We start from the raw sequence: 15,953 nt of genomic DNA on the forward strand, positions 1-15,953 counted from the left end.
GTGCTCCTGCAACCGCTGAAAAACCACCTCAAGTCTCTGCAGACTCTCTTCCTCCGTCTTAGCAAAAACCATCAGATCATCCAAGTAACAAAGGAGACTTAGAACGTTTTGGTCACCAAAGATGGTCAGCATCATTCTCATAAAAGTAGCCGGGCTGTTGCAGAGGCCCTGAGGTAACCGATTGTACTCGTGCAGACCTAAAGGCCGATTGTACTCGTGCAGACATCCAGGCTCTGTCGCAGCCGGCCGTGACAGGGAGACTCATGGGCGGCGCACAATTGGCCCAGCGTTGTCCAGGGTAGGGGAGGGAATGGCCGGCAGGGATGTAGCTCAGTTGATAGAGCATGGCGTTTGCAACGCCAGGGTTGTGGGTTCGTTTCCCACGGGGGGCCAGTATAAAAATAAAATTAAAAAAAATGTATTCACTAACTGTAAGTCGCTCTGGTGTGGGGCCGCCTACCCCCAAAGACAAAACTCTCTGTGGGCAGTACTGTTGTTGTCGAGCCCAGCACGTCTCGCTGTGTGAATCGACACATACTAGTGGGGAGAGTAGTTACGCCTCTGTGGGGGGATGGATGGCAAAGGCTCAATGTGACAGATCACATGGCAGTCTGACAGCTAAGAGTTCATACTGGCCCCCCGTGGGAATCGAACCCACAACCCTGGCGTTGCAAACGCCATGCTCTACCAACTGAGCAACATCCCTGCCGGCCATTCCCTCCCCTACCCTGGACAACGCTGGGCCAATTGTGCGGCGCCCTATGGGTCTCCCGGTTTAGCGTCTGCTAAATGACTAAAATGTAAAATGTAAATGGGTGAGGAAAAGGCAGTGTATTTCTTGTCCTCTTCATGCAGTGGCACGTTGTAATACCCTGACGTCAAATCCATTGTGCTGAAGAAGGCATTACCTCCCAGCGCGGCCAGTACATCAGCCTGATGAGGCAGGGGATGAGCATCCTTTACTGTGCGGGCATTTAACCACCTGAAGTCAGTACATAGGCGCAAGTCCCCATTCTTTTTCCATACCAGCACCAATGGTGAGGCATACTCGCTGCTGGATTTTCTGACGATTTCCTTTTCCTCCATATCATCCAGTGTTTCCCAGAGTTTTTGGTAATGAGCTGGAGACAGCCTACGATAAGGTCATCGAAATGGGCGGTCATCAGTCAGCCGTATGCGAAGGCAGAACTCCTTTGCCTCGCCACAATCTAGGCTATGTCTAGAGAACACTGTGTCATACTTCCCAATTAAAGTTGACAAGTTTATCTTTCCAGAACTGTGAAACTGGACACTTCTCAACAGACAGGCCTTGAAGTCCAAGATTCCTCAGTGTACTGTTGCCATATTCAACATTGCCACCAACTGAACTCTTAGCTGTCAGACTGCCATGTGATCTGTCACATTGAGCCTTTGCCACATTCTGATGAGCTGCTTGCTGCTTGACATCATTAAAATACTCCAATGCAATGCAAGGGTACACATCCGCCACTTTAGCATTTCGTCTCAGGGTAACTGGCGATGTTGTTGGATTCACAATCTTCACAGGGAGCCATCCATCCCCCCACAGAGGCGTAACTACTCTCCCCACTAGTATGTGTCGATTCACACAGCGAGACGTGCTGGGCTCGACAACAACAGTACTGCCCACAGAGAGTTTTGTCTTTGGGGGTAGGCGGCCCCACACCAGATGCTCACGCATGGGTTGGAGCGTTACTGCTCTCTTCAACTTAATGGTGCCCACTTTATCTGGGATGGAGTCTCCTCTCCATCTCTCCAGATTTGACATCACACTGGCTAGAGGAACCTGGTGTACCCGCCACCCGAAAGTAGCTGTCATTTGATTTGAACTGTCTAATCAGAGACTTCAACACATTAGTGCCCACAATGAATTCATCAACCTGCCCATCAACAATAAGCACTGGGACTACATAACAGAAGCCATAAAGTTGAATTTTTAAGTCACACATGCCCACTGGGCTAGTTTGTTCCCACCACAACCCACCAGGATGATGTCTGAAGGAGCTAGAAAGTTCCCCTCTACCACTCCTGCCTCCCTCAACCGAGGTACAATATCTGCGCGCAGAGTAGTAGCCATGGACCCACTATCTAACATCCCCTTCAGCTCAACTTTATCCTGTACAGCACAGTGGTGTAAAACAAACTGTCATTCTGAGTAATTCTCATTGTGTTCTGAAAAATGACTGTGTTGTTCTTGGGTACTGACTCACAAAAGTAAGAATAAACAGATTGGATATCATCATCAGTGGAGGAAAAATAAGAATGCCCCACATTGCCCTCCTCAGAACGGAGGCTTTCTAGTTTTCCTGAGACCTGCCAGTCTGTCCACATCCAGGGCTCTGTTGCTGCCCAGCCTCACTACAGTCAAAGCTCATGTGGCCCGGAGAAAAGCACTTGACGCACAGCTGGTGCATCTGACAGTGAGCTTTGGTCCAGTGATTAGTGCTTCCACAGTCAGAGCACTCATGCTGACGTTTGTGGAACTGTTTACGGGGCCCTCTACATTTAACATGTTTAAGTCATTTAGCAGACGCTCTTATCCAGAGCGACTTACAGTTAGTGCATACGTTACTTTTTTTTTTTTCATACCCCCCGTGGGAATCGAACCCACAACCCTGGCGTTGCAAACACCATGCTCTACGAACTGAGCCGGCCATTCCCTCCACTACCCTAGGCGACGCTGGTCCAATTGTGCGCCGCCCCATGGGTCTCCCGGTCGCGGCCGGCTACGACAGAGCCTGGATTCAAACCAGGATCTCCAGTCCCCCAGGACTGTGTTGTGTTACCTGCTTGACAATAGTATTGATGTCCCCCAGGAGAGCAGCAGCAGGTTGCACGTTGTTCCCATCTCCTCAGCACACAGATCAACCTTGACATTGACCTTGACATAAATAACGTATGTGGAACGTTACTACAACATACCAGCAACGACACGACAGGAAGAGCGCCGTGCGTGACACATGTAACAGCAGCTGGAGGAGTGGCCAAACCTCAAGCTAAACTCAACAGAAATAACCAGGCACCACCACATAATGCTAAGGCTGACACACACACGTTCCCTTTTATAAACCGGGTGACTCGAGCCCTGAATGCTGATTGGCTGAAAGCTGTGGTATATCTGACCGTATAACATGGGTCACGTTGAGGGAGGAGGTCAGAGACCTGGCCGTGTGGTGCTAGGATAACAACCTCTCCCTCAACGTGACCAAGACAAAGGAGATGATTGTGGACTACAGGAAAAAAAAGAGGACTGAGCACGCCCCCATTCTCATCGACGGGGCTGTAGTGGAACAGGTTGAGAGCTTCAAGTTCCTTGGTGTCCACATCACCAACGAACTATCATGGTCCAAACACACCAAGACAGTCGTGAAGAGGGCACGACAAAGCCTATTCCCCCTCAGGAGATTGAAAAGATTTGGCATGGGTCCTCAGATCCTCAAAAAATTATAAAGCTGCACCATCGAGAGCATCCTGACTGGTTGCATCACCGCCTGGTATGGCAACTGCTTGGCCTCCGACCGCAAGGCACTACAGAGGGTAGTGCGTACGGCCCAGTACATCACTGGGGCCAAGTTTCCTGCCATCCAGGACCTCTATACCAGGCGGTGTCAGAGGAAGGCCCTCAAAATTGTCAAAGACTCCAGCCTCCCTAGTCATAGACTGTTCTCTCTGCTACCGCACGGCAAGCGGTACCGGAGTGCCAAGTCTAGGTCCAAAAGACTTCTCAACAGCTTCTACCGCCAAGCCTTAAGACTCCTGAACAGCTAATCATGGCTACCTGGACTATTTGCACTGCCCCCCCACCCCATCCTTTTACGCTGCTGCTACTCTGTTAATTATTTATGCATAGTCACTTTAACTCTACCCACATGTACATATTACTTCAACTACCTCAACTAGCCGGTGCCCCCGCACATTGACTCTGCACCGGTACCCCCCTGTATATATAGCCTCCCTACTGTTATTTTATTTTACTTCTGCTCTTTTTTTCTCAACACTTTTTTTGTTGTTGTTTTATTTTTACTTTTTTGTTAAAAATAAATGCACTGTTGGTTAAGGGCTGTAAGTAAGCATTTCACTGTAATGTCTGCACCTGTTGTATTTCGGCGCATGTGGCCAATCAAATTTGATTTGATTTGATTTGAAATGTATTTTGACTGTTCGAATTACGTTGGTAACCAGTTTATAATAGCAATAAGGCACCTCTGGGGTTTGTGGTATAGGGCCAATATACCACAGCTAAGGGCTGTATCGAGGCACTCCGCGTTGCATCGTGCTTAAGAACAGCCCCTAGACGTGGTATATTGGCCATATACCACACCCCCTCAGGCCTTATTGCTTAAATATAGATGTACTGTACAGCACTAAGACAGCCATGACATTATTTGGAGAGACCACAAAGACTTATAGAGAAGCTATATAATTGATAGACTAAATCCAATAGACTGAGTCAAATACCTTTATACCTGGTTACAATGAACTGTAGTTCACTATGAAATGACCTGTGACTAGGGTTGCAAAATTACAGTTACTTTCCCAAAATTCCCAGAAATCCCTGTTGGAAGATTCCAGAAATCAGAACGGAATAAGCAGAAAATCTGGAATCCGAAAAAAAGAAGGAAAAAAAAGAAACCCTACTGGTGACCTTTGACCTAGCTGGATGACCTTTACTTGGGTGTCAAACCTGGGGGGAAGGCCAAAGTGCAGGATCCAGTTGAGTCTGGCACCAAGTAGGACCACAACATCAGACTGGAGCAGAGCTCTGCAGTCCCCACCAAGACCATAGAACCAGTAGGATAGGAAGAGGAGGAGGAGGATAGGAAGAGAGGAGGAGGAGGATAGGAAGAGAGGAGGAGGAGGATAGGAAGAGAGGAGGAGGAGGAGGAGGAAGAGAGGAGGAGGAGGATAGGAAGAGAGGAGGAGGAGGATAGGAAGAGAGGAGGAGGAGAGCAGGGACAAAACAAAATGTAATGAAAAGAGGCTAGTTATAGGAGTGTGTAGTTGTTTGATTGACACCAGTTTACATTGACATGACCTGGCCAGGAGAGACTAGTTATAGATAGGGATTTCAGGAGTTTCCTGGTCCGTTCAAATGGTCAGGGAAATTCTTGGTCCTACTTATACAGTCAATGGTCTGTACATGAATATGATGCCAGCTGAGAGAAGGAGAGGCTGACCTGGAGCGGGCAGCAGCAACACAGTTGGGGTGATCGTCAGGCAGCACCCCTTTACCCATGGGGGTGGGCAGGAAGGGCAGGTCACACCCCTCCACCAGCTCCTTCAGAGCCCCCTCTGCTCTTCCATGGGCTGCACCTGCAGAGGGACACAGACAGAGGGCACTGACACACGGATTTCAACAGACTGGCCTTCACAACTGGGATGCATTCAGCTGAGCAAAACGTTGTGCAACGTTCAGATAGAAATATAGCATGTAGAACGAACGTGCCTCTCGGACAGGTAGAATGAGAAATCATGTCAACAACATTTGTCGACTGAACGTGGCCCTATTTTTGACTGAACCGTGGTACATTTACATTTTAGTCATTTAGCTGACGCTCTTATCCAGAGCGACTTACATGAGCAATTAGGGTTAAGTGCCTTACTCAAGGGCACATCAACAGATTTTTCACCTAGTCGGCTCGGGGATTAGAACCAGCGACCTTTCGGTTACTGGCACAACGCTCTTAACCACTAAGCTACTTGCCGCCCCGGCTGTGGTACAGTGCTATATGTGTTACAGTGCGTCTCACCTGGCTATTGATCTCTCCTGGACAGACGCACGTAACATAACTGGAAGTAGCGTCTGTCAACAGACTGGGATGTGACAACTTTGTTCCGGTACGCTGATTTTTCACCACTAATCATTTGGACAAATCACGATTTCGCAGGTACTCGCATCTTTTCAATTTCAGAAGGGGAGGGGACATTTGGCCCATAAACTTGCCTGAAACTTGCAGAGAGTTTCCGTTTAGGGGGGTGGAAACTTCGCAAGTGGCGTTAGTATCTTTCTCTTAACATCTCCCCAGACCTTAACCAAGTATCTGACGCAATTATGCAACATTTTAGTTCTGTTTCCCCCAGATTATCTGGCTATTAAAAAAGCAATGCCTACCTTTGCCAATGATGAGTAAAGTCCGTTTGGCTCCTTTCAGGACCGCCAGTGCTTCTGTGATCGCCATATGGTCAGCCATACTCACAGGAGGAGGTGGACTACAGGGCACCTCTCTGACAAAGGAAATAATAAATAATAGGTCAAACATTAAACATGTTACCTAGCAACTGTATTGCATATGTAAATACATCATGAAGGTCTATCGAGGCTTATTGCTATTCTCTGATGAGAATATTTTGATATAGTGCTATATTTTCTAAGTAATTTAATTTCTGGTTCACTTCAGACGTTAAAAGGTATAACAAAATAAAACAAAAATGACTACGGTGATGTGAATTCAGAGGTATACATATTCAACAGTAACGCATTAGTATACATTTTAAATGTGGTCCTCTGTAGCTCAGCTGGTAGAGCACGGCGCTTGTAACGCCAAGGTAGTGGGTTCGATCCCCGGGACCACCCATACACAAAAAAAATGTATGCACGCATGACTGTAAGTCGCTTTGGATAAAAGCGTCTGCTAAATGGCATATTATTATTATTAAATGGATGAAAGACAGTGATGGCCACTAACCTGGCTCTGCTCCTGTCCAATTTAGCATTGACCATGTCCCCAGATATGTCTACGTATACAGCACCTGGACGTCCATACATGCTAGTGCGTGCTGCCTTAGACATACCAAACACCCTTCCATTCAGATCAATTAAGGCTGTGCTGTGCTCTTATGAAGCAGTTAAGGTACCTTGCTAAGCTAGAAAATTAGAGGTCAGAAAACAGACAATTGCAGGTGATACCAAATGATATGAAGAGGACTACACAGAGGGAGTCAGAGTAGACTGTATACCTTCTCTACCACTGAGGAGATCATATCCAGACTGCTAGACCTAGCAGAGAACTTACTGTACAATCTGCATGCCTCCACCTGACAGAGAAAGAGGACCACAAATAACAAATGATTTCCTCTTTCAGCAATTAAACTGCTAGGGCCAGTTTCCCAGACAGAGATTCTCTATTGAGTTTGCTTTTTAGGCCATGACTAGGCTTAATCTGTGTCCCGGGATACCATCCCCTAATGTTCAATAGTCAGAAATGTCATGGTTGAATCGGTACCTGTGGAAACTCTTGAAACGCCCCAGTGGTCTCTTGGTTTTGATCAGAGGAGCCTCCAATAACAATCACAGGCCTACAGAGAGAGAGGTATCACACAATGACATCAACTGACAAGCTGAGATAGTTTGGAGTCCTCAGATCATTTTTTGCAGTGTGCGGATAGCATCCCTTCTTTTGAAAGGCCACTGAACATGAGTAGTAGGGTCTTCTGTTTGTGGAGTTCTAGCATACCAGCAGTTCATGTTAGCATTGGCCATTGCACCAAGTGAATGGATGAGTCCCGGTCCAGACACAACCAGACATGCACCTGGACTGGAGAGGAACAGACAGACAGAGGGACAGACAGGAAGACAGGCAGACAGACACACAAAGGGTCAGACAGACAGGCAGACATAATTAGCAATGCAAAAAAGCTATGAAACTGACCCTCACACACTACACGCTCCTGTAGTCTATGTAAGGGTAGTTAATATCACATGATTTGGGGAGAGCTGGTTTAGTAATAAAAAGGTGGCTTAGGGCTTGTTCATTGCGCATTCCCACATACTTGATTCCTGAGGCTTGAGCTGCCATAGCTACTTCAATGACTGGAACACCAACTATTCCAAACATATATTCTACATTCTGTAGAGAGATACATGTAGATACAGTATATTTACATTTTTTAAAACATTTTTAGTCATTTAGCAGACGCTCTTATCCAGAGCGACTTACAGTTAGTGAGTGCATACATTTTCATTCTGAATTGTATATGAATTGTTACAATGTAGTTTAGATTTTCTTTGCATTGACACACACATTGGCATGCATCAACAAGGGTGTTAACACAGAGCTGCCAACTCTCACGCTTTCGCCGTGTGACACACGTTTTTGCCTGTTTTCACACGCACTCACGCCACACATCCAATTTCTCAAGCAAAAAAAATCGGCAGAGACTCGTTCGTTCGTTTTTTCAAACTCCCCGACGGTAGATGAGCGCCAATGAACCATATGTGCTGCACCCCGAAGTTAGCGACAGAAGAAGAGATACCATTGCCGTGAAAGTCAACATAAGATGAGCAGGTCACTACCTTTTTTTTTTTTTGGCATTTAGCAGACGCTCTTATCCAGAGCGACTTACAGGAGCAATTAGGGTTAAGTGCCTTGCTCAAGGGCACATCGACAGATTTTTCACCTAGTCGGCTCGGGGATTAGAACCAGCAACCTTTCGGTTACTGGCACAACGCTCTTACCCACTAAGCTACCTGCCGCCCTGAAGAAGTCTGATAAGAAGCTGAGCTGAGACTAGGTATGTAACAATGAAATGTCGTCCAATTGAATACTCACTCTCTTAAACTTTAAATCTTGAAATAAATTATTTGTTTGTGCGTGTGAACATGATTTAGTGTGGTGAATGTAAACTCAGCTGATTTCGAACAGGTAAGATGTATTCCAAAGAATTTAACATAAATACAGGAAATGTGTGCAATAGAAGTAGGTATGTTTTTGTAACTGAGAGTAGAGTTATTAAACCAACATGACCATTTTAATTGTTTAAGGTTTCAAAGATGTCCCGTAAGAGACCTTTGCCAGGACAAAAGCGAAACCTTTTATTTTATTTAAAGAACCAGCCAAGTGAGAAAAGACAGACAAACACACTGACAGAACAGCCAGAACGATTGATAGAAACGACAGGACAACAGACAGAGGAGCAACACAAAGGACAGAGAGAGCAGGAGACAGGACAGACTGACAAACAAGCAGAGGAGCAACAGACAGGACAGATTGACGCACATGCAGAGGAGCAACAGACAGGACAAATAGAACAACCAACAGGGCAGATGGAAGAAGACACAGAGGGACAGAAAGAAGAGACCCCCCCAATCCAACAGCAGGGCCAGAAGAGTCGTGCTCTGGCTGGAGCAGCAACATATAGATCCATTTTCAAAAATGAGTGGACCTCTTCATGGCCATTTATTACCAGAGGGAGCCTCAACATGCACTACTGGTGTGCAGTCTGCCGTATTGAAAACTCATGTTGCCACCAGGGTGTGACAGATGTAGTGCGCCATATAAAAAGCAAAAGGCCACCAAGATAAGCAACGAGCTCTCCTGTCCACAGCCACAATATCCCAATATGCAATGGCCGTTCCATCTGTTGGGGGTATGTCTGCACAAGAGGTTAAGGTATGATATGTGTAATGATTCTGTCAAGGTTCAGTCAAGAGTTTTGTGTTCTAGTTGATCACGGTAAAGTCATGGTTGATAGTTTTGACTAATTTGTGGTTTGTATTTCAGTGTAGTACAGTCCAGTTTTCTTAATTTGAGATCTTAGTTGCTGAATGTGTTTTTTACCTGTGCCCTATTATCGCAGGCGTCTATTTTAAATAAACTATGGTCTTTTGGGAGGATTAATAATTTTTAATTTCTTACAGACAAGGGCTGAGGTCAAAATGACAGCTGGGTTGGTAGTTCACAACGTCCCCCTAGCCTTTGCGGACCACCTGGGGCCTCTCCTAAAAGAATGTTTCGGAGATTCGAAGACAGCGCAGGAGTACAGGTGTGCCAGGACTAAGTCATCCTGCATTACCAATGAAGCACTCGCACCATATTTCACACAGGAGCTTGTGAAGGAGATGAAAAAAGCCCTGTATACCCTTGTTACGGATGGGTCGAATGACACTGGTATTTCACAAACTATTTGAGATTTTTCTCATCTGCAAAACATGTGCTTTGTGTATTTTTAAACATCTAATAACATGAACATCTGTATGATTCTAACTTGTCATTATAGGAGTGGGAAAGATGAACCCGCTTACTGTCCGGGTCTTCATGGGCAGCAAAGTTGTCCACCAGTTCTTAAATATGTGCACAACAAGTGGGAGGAGATGTGGGCCAGCAAGTGAGATCTTCGCCAAAATGAACTCCACCATAGAGGAGCATGGCATCCCTTGGGAGAACTGCATTGGTCTCTCAGTTTACAATGCAGCTGTGAACATTGGACCACGTAATCCCATTGCCTCTAGGGTGCTCCAGAAGCATCCCAACACCTATATTCATGGTTATCCTTGTCATGTGGCACATAACACCGCCAAAGCTGCAGGAGTGGGATTTTTTAAAGATGTTTTAAAGTGAGTTAAGGCCTGATTTATCTTTACATGTAACTTTTTATTTGTATCCTAATTACGTGCATTGACTGAATGCGTTACGATTGATTTATGCATTGCAGGTGTCCGGTTTTGATTTTGAGGATATGGTAGTGGACATCGGTTACTGGTTCAAGGGTAGCACAAATCGGAAAGGATACCTGTCAGGTATGCATGTTTGATACTATTAAGTGTAATACTGAAATGCTGAGCTGTAGAAAATATATGATATGGATTTAATGTCTAAAACAGAGTTTTGTGAGCTCCATGAAGCGGAGTACATGGAGGTCCTCCTGCATATCTCGGTCCGTTGGCTAAGCCTTGAACGTTGTGTGACCAGGATCCTGAGGCTGTATGAACCTCTGGCCAGCTACTACAAATATGCTAGTATGGTCATCAATTTTCTATTTCATTATGCAGCAACTACATGGATTGTTAGTCACATACTTGTATTAATGACAACCTCTTGTTTTGTGTTATTTATTGATTGATTCAAGATGAAAATCAGGCCAGGTTCAAGAGACTTGTGCAGACATTCACTGTCCCCATGACAGAAGTGTACCTGCTGTTCTTCCAAGCCACCGTACCAACTTTCACTTCTTTCAACTTGCTGCTTCAGAGAGAGCAGTCATCAATATTTTTGTTACATGATGAGGTGGGATTGGATTTTGCAGTTTTTTTTCATTCTGTGTTTCTTGCTGATATCTGCAGGGGTCCTCTAAAACAGGTTTCACCTACTATTTTTGTAAATGTCTGTTATAGATGGTGAAATTCGTACGCAAGCTATGTTCCAAGTTTATGGTTCCAGCAGCTCTGCAGTGCCATGAGGAGCCTTGTGAAATTGCCTTTGAAGAAAAGGCAAACCATTTACCAGGTTAGTATTTGACTATTATTATGATCAAACACTGTGATATGTGATATTTAGCCTTGTACATTATACCGATATGCTGTATTGGGTTCACAACCAGGGCTAAAATTAACAGATTACTCGACGAGGGTGACATCACACCACAGCAGGTGGATTCATTCCATGAAGCTGTGTTGTGTTTCCTGACAAGTGCTGTGGACTATGCACTTGAAGAAGCTGCCACTGGAAGAGCCACTGATCAAGCACGCACAATTTGTAGATGTACGGCAGAGGGCTGAAAGTGACATCGAAGATGTCCTGTACTTTGTTGAAAGGTTCGTTTTTTTTCTCTAATTATTGTCTTTCATCTTAGCTAAAATACCCTGTGTTTTATGATGAGGTGTGTTCACTCCTAAACTGCACATGAGATATTCTTATTCTCCTCAAAGATGTGTATGAACTGCTGCTGGTTGATGACTATATACCTAAAACGTAACAACTTGTAACTCTACTTTCATAAATAGGTTTCCCCATCTCCTCCCATACCATTGGCCAGAGGAGCATGACCTTCTGGGTGAGGAGTTTCTAAATTATCAGACCATGCCAATGATATCCCTGCAGGACTAAACTGAAATGGAAAGCTTCTGGGCTGAAATGGCAACCCGGAAGCATAATGTAATTTTTTTTTCCTTTTTTGTCTTTTCTTTTGGCAGGTGTGGCTTGGCTACATCTGTTGCTTAAAATTGTTGCATGCATATATGTGTCATGCATGTTTCAAATTATGCATGTTTTTATCTGAACTTTGTTAATGGATCAACCTACAGTATATTCACAGTATTAATCAATAAAAAATCAAGGTATGTTTTTCCATTGTGTTTTGGTGCATTTTCCATAGGTGACAGGAGCCAAAGAATTCGAGAGGCTTGCTGCCGTCGCCAAGCTTGTCCTGGTGTTGCCCCATGCAAACGCAGATGCTGAGAGGGTGTTTTCAGTTGTGGGACTGAACAAAACCAAGAGAAGAAACAGCCTAGCATTGGATGGCACCCTGTCCTCAATAATGACCATAAAGATGGCCAATCTGGAGCCCTGCTTCAAATGGGAGCCCCCCTCCGATATCATCAAGGCCTCCAAGAAGGCCACAGGCCAGTATAACCATGCCGACAGATCATAGACAAGAGGCCCATTTGAGATGAGCCAGGTCTGCGCAGAATCGATTACCAGCGATCACCGCCCAATGCATGCTGGTTAGATTTGTGTCCGACTTGATCCCGACTTTCTCTGACGTCATGCACACGCGGGCAACGATAACCTCATGAGATCAAGGCAGCCGCAGTTCTGAGATGCAGGCAGTGCAATTGCTTTTCACCGACTGCAGGACCCAGGCGGACCCAGGACAAAAACTCACTATGTTAACATATGCTATTCCACATAAACATCTAAATGTTTTTCTACAACAATATTAATAGTTAGCTATACCAGTGCAATGACCTATGGCACACTTTCACAACTCGTAGTGCTACATTCTCACTGCCAAGGACATGATCAGCGACTAATATATTCTTAGCAACACGGTTACACAGTATAACACTGTTTTATATAAATTGCACACACTTCACCTGAGCTTTTAGTGCCTCTGCAATGAGCTGAGCCCCAGTCACATCTTCCATTATTATTGTCGAGAAATCTGTTCAAAGTGCAAACGCGGTTAGCAATGCTTTCTTGGACTTGTTGTTCAGTAGCTTATAAATCGTGTTTAGATCTCTTGCAAATCATTAGTTTTTGTCTGCTTTCCAGCATGCATTACATGAGTAGCTTTTTCTTCTTCAGTGGGGTTTATAGACAGTTGGCATCCAACGTTATGGTGCATTACTGCCCCCTATTGTACAGAAGTGTGGACATGAGCCGTGCAATAGCAGTCATGAATATTTAATAAACTAGTAGCATTTTTCTTTTTTTATTGCAAGAAATACATAATAAGCCCTCATTATGTGTTTATAACTGCACTTAACTTAACACTTAACTCAATTAAGTCATTATGAGTGTATGACAGTATGAAAAAAATTAAAAATTATGCACTCACTAACTGTAAGTCGCTCTGGATAAGAGCTTCTGCTAAATGACTAAAATGTAAAATGTAAATGACTTGAGTGTATGCATTATAGATATAGGTTTTTTTTTTTTTTTTTTTTTTTTTGTCATTTAGCAGACGCTCTTATCCAGAGCGACTTACAGTTAGTGAATAAATATATATATGTATATATTTTTTTTTACTGGCCCCCCGTGGGAAACAAACCCACTCCCCTGGCGTTGCAAACGCCATGCTCTATCAACTGAGCTACATCCCTGCCGGCCATTCCCTCCCCTACCCTGGACGATGCTGGGCCAATTGTGCGCCGCCCATGAGTCTCCCGGTCGCGGCCGGCTGCGACAGAGCCTGGATTCATAGAAAGTGTTACAAATGTTCTCCTGTCATCTTATAGGAGATCCATTCATGGATTTAGTTATGGCTTGAGAATGTGACTGGTCTACGGAGTTCTCCTTTATGTCTGTCTTTGTATGTGACAACAACTTTTCTGTATTATGTGTATTTCCACAATCAATAATCATAAACGGTACTTCACTATGAATACTTTTGACTATGTGGTTTGAAGTACTTTACCGTTATCTTGCACATACATGAAGACTACTATAGACAGAAATCAATGCAGTAATGTTTTATTAAATAAAGGCTCTGATTAAAATATAATATTAATAAAATCAGGCATTTGGCTAATTCTTCTTCCCAGAAGCTCCTCTGAATGGTTTGGAGATGGCTCTGGAGAGAGCGTGTAACACCCTGACTATGAGTGGGCGTTTACGGGACTGGGACTCCTGGGGAGCAGGGGCCGGTGTGGTTGTCAGGTCCTCCTTGGGAGGGGAAGTGGATGGAACCTCTGGAACCTCACACTCAGCATCTGTCATAAGAACATTTCATAATCAGAAAATGAATGTGTGTGTTTGTGTCTGTCCGTCTGCCTGCCTGTCCGTCTGCCTGCCTGCCTGCCTGCCTGTCTGCCTGCCTGTCCGTCTGCCTGCCTGTCCGTCTGCCTGCCTGCCTGCCTGTCTGTCTGTCTGCCTGCCCGTCCGTCTGCCTGTCCGTCTGTCTGCCTGTCTGCCTGTCTGTCTGTCTGTCTGCCTGCCTGTCCGTCTGCCTGTCTGTCTGTCTGTCTGCCTGTCTGTCTGTCTGTCTGTCTGCCTGTCCGTCTGCCTGCCTGCCTGCCTGTCTGTCTGTCTGCCTGCCTGTCCGTCTGCCTGTCTGTCCGTCGGTCTGCCTGTATCTGTTGTCACTGTTTTAACAAGCTTGTCATAGGGTGATACATCAATATGACATTATCGATGCTTATCACTTACCCTGTGAAATATGAGTCTCTCTGAGACGTTTGGTAGGCAGTGCATCCTGTTTAGGGTGGCTCTTCGGTTCCCCTTTTGTCTTGAACAGCTGTTGACAAAACACATCAGGACAACTGAGCCTGTGTAAAATACAGAGTGTGCATCCCAAAAGGCACCCTATTCGCTACGTAAGGCACTACTTTTGAAAAGGGCCCATAGAGCGCTGGTAAAAAGTAGTGCACTATATAGGGAATAGGGTGCCATTTGGGACATAGCCATTGACTCTCTCCCATGTGTATTAGGATTGCATTACAGCGTCCTCACTCAACCTCCTAAAGACAATGACAACAGTATTGTTCTAATGCTGAGAGACAATAGGGGTGTAGTGAATCTGTAGGGTAAATTTCAGCCCTGCCTTACAGAGGTAATCTCAAAACACAGAGCACCCTACCTTAATCATGATCTTTGGAAACTTATGCATTTTCGGTAGGAAACGCCACTTCCTGTTCTTCTTAGTCTCTTCCCCTCTGGCAGAGGGAAGGCGGGCCATGCCGTCAGCCTTTACATCAGCCGGGCTAAGGCTCCTGGCAGGGAATTCCTCAGTAGCATTAAGGTCAGCTACAACACCATGAGTGATGTCACTTGTGGCATTGCTGGTGTCTGAGTGAGAAGAGCACGCTAGTGTGACTGACCTGTGTACAATAACTGGGAGAAGAGGACGCAGCCATTGAAGTCAGTCACTGCATCCCAAATGGCATTCTCTTCACTTTATAGTGCACTACTTTTGACCAGGACCCATAGGGTCTGGTCAAAAGTAGTGCACTAAATATGGAAGAAGGTGCCATTTTGGACACAACCAGTGAATTTTACATCATAAAACGCAATGTATTGAGCATCATGTTACAATTAAGTCCTATGCAGATGAAAAGAGGTACTTTCACTTACCATCCTCCATTGTAGACTTGGACACATAAGTCAGGCTGTCCATCACCACGTCTGTCATCAACTTGATGACCTGATCCAAAACCATTTCAGCTGATGGTGTCATAGGCCTTCCCATACACTGCCCCAGGAGTCTCCTAACAGAAGTCTGGGCAAAGTTGTAAATGAGCTCTGAGGCATCGTCCTTTGACAGCTTCCTCAGGGCTGGTTTAGGCAGCGCTGGTTGAGAGAGGCTTCTGTGGCCAACCATGGATTGAAGCTGACGGTTTATGGTTATCTCCTGAATGAGACCATGGACCTTTGCGATCAGGTTGCCAGATGCACCTTGAAGGGCTTCAACTGACAGGAGCCTATCCAGATGTTCTTCTGCTGAAGTCATCTCTGGGTCGTCCGTCTTCAATGTGTCCATTATAGTTTTCACTATGATAT

General features: G+C 45.2%; 1 long non-coding RNA gene across 1 annotated transcript; it reads right to left on the reverse strand.

Annotated features, from left to right (window-relative positions):
- Positions 1-7,002: 7,002 nt before the first annotated feature.
- LOC311119516 lies at positions 7,003-14,681 on the reverse strand. Its single transcript, XR_014611991.1, has 4 exons — positions 14,604-14,681; positions 7,473-7,553; positions 7,242-7,314; positions 7,003-7,053 (listed from the first exon to the last, which is right to left on the reverse strand). It is a non-coding gene; the product is annotated as an uncharacterized lncRNA (long non-coding RNA).
- Positions 14,682-15,953: the final 1,272 nt, after the last annotated feature.

The sequence above is a fragment of the Coregonus lavaretus genome, assembly GCF_964263955.1.
Source record: "Coregonus lavaretus genome assembly, contig: HAP1_SCAFFOLD_489, whole genome shotgun sequence".
In the NCBI taxonomy this organism is placed as follows: Eukaryota; Metazoa; Chordata; class Actinopteri; order Salmoniformes; family Salmonidae; genus Coregonus; species Coregonus lavaretus.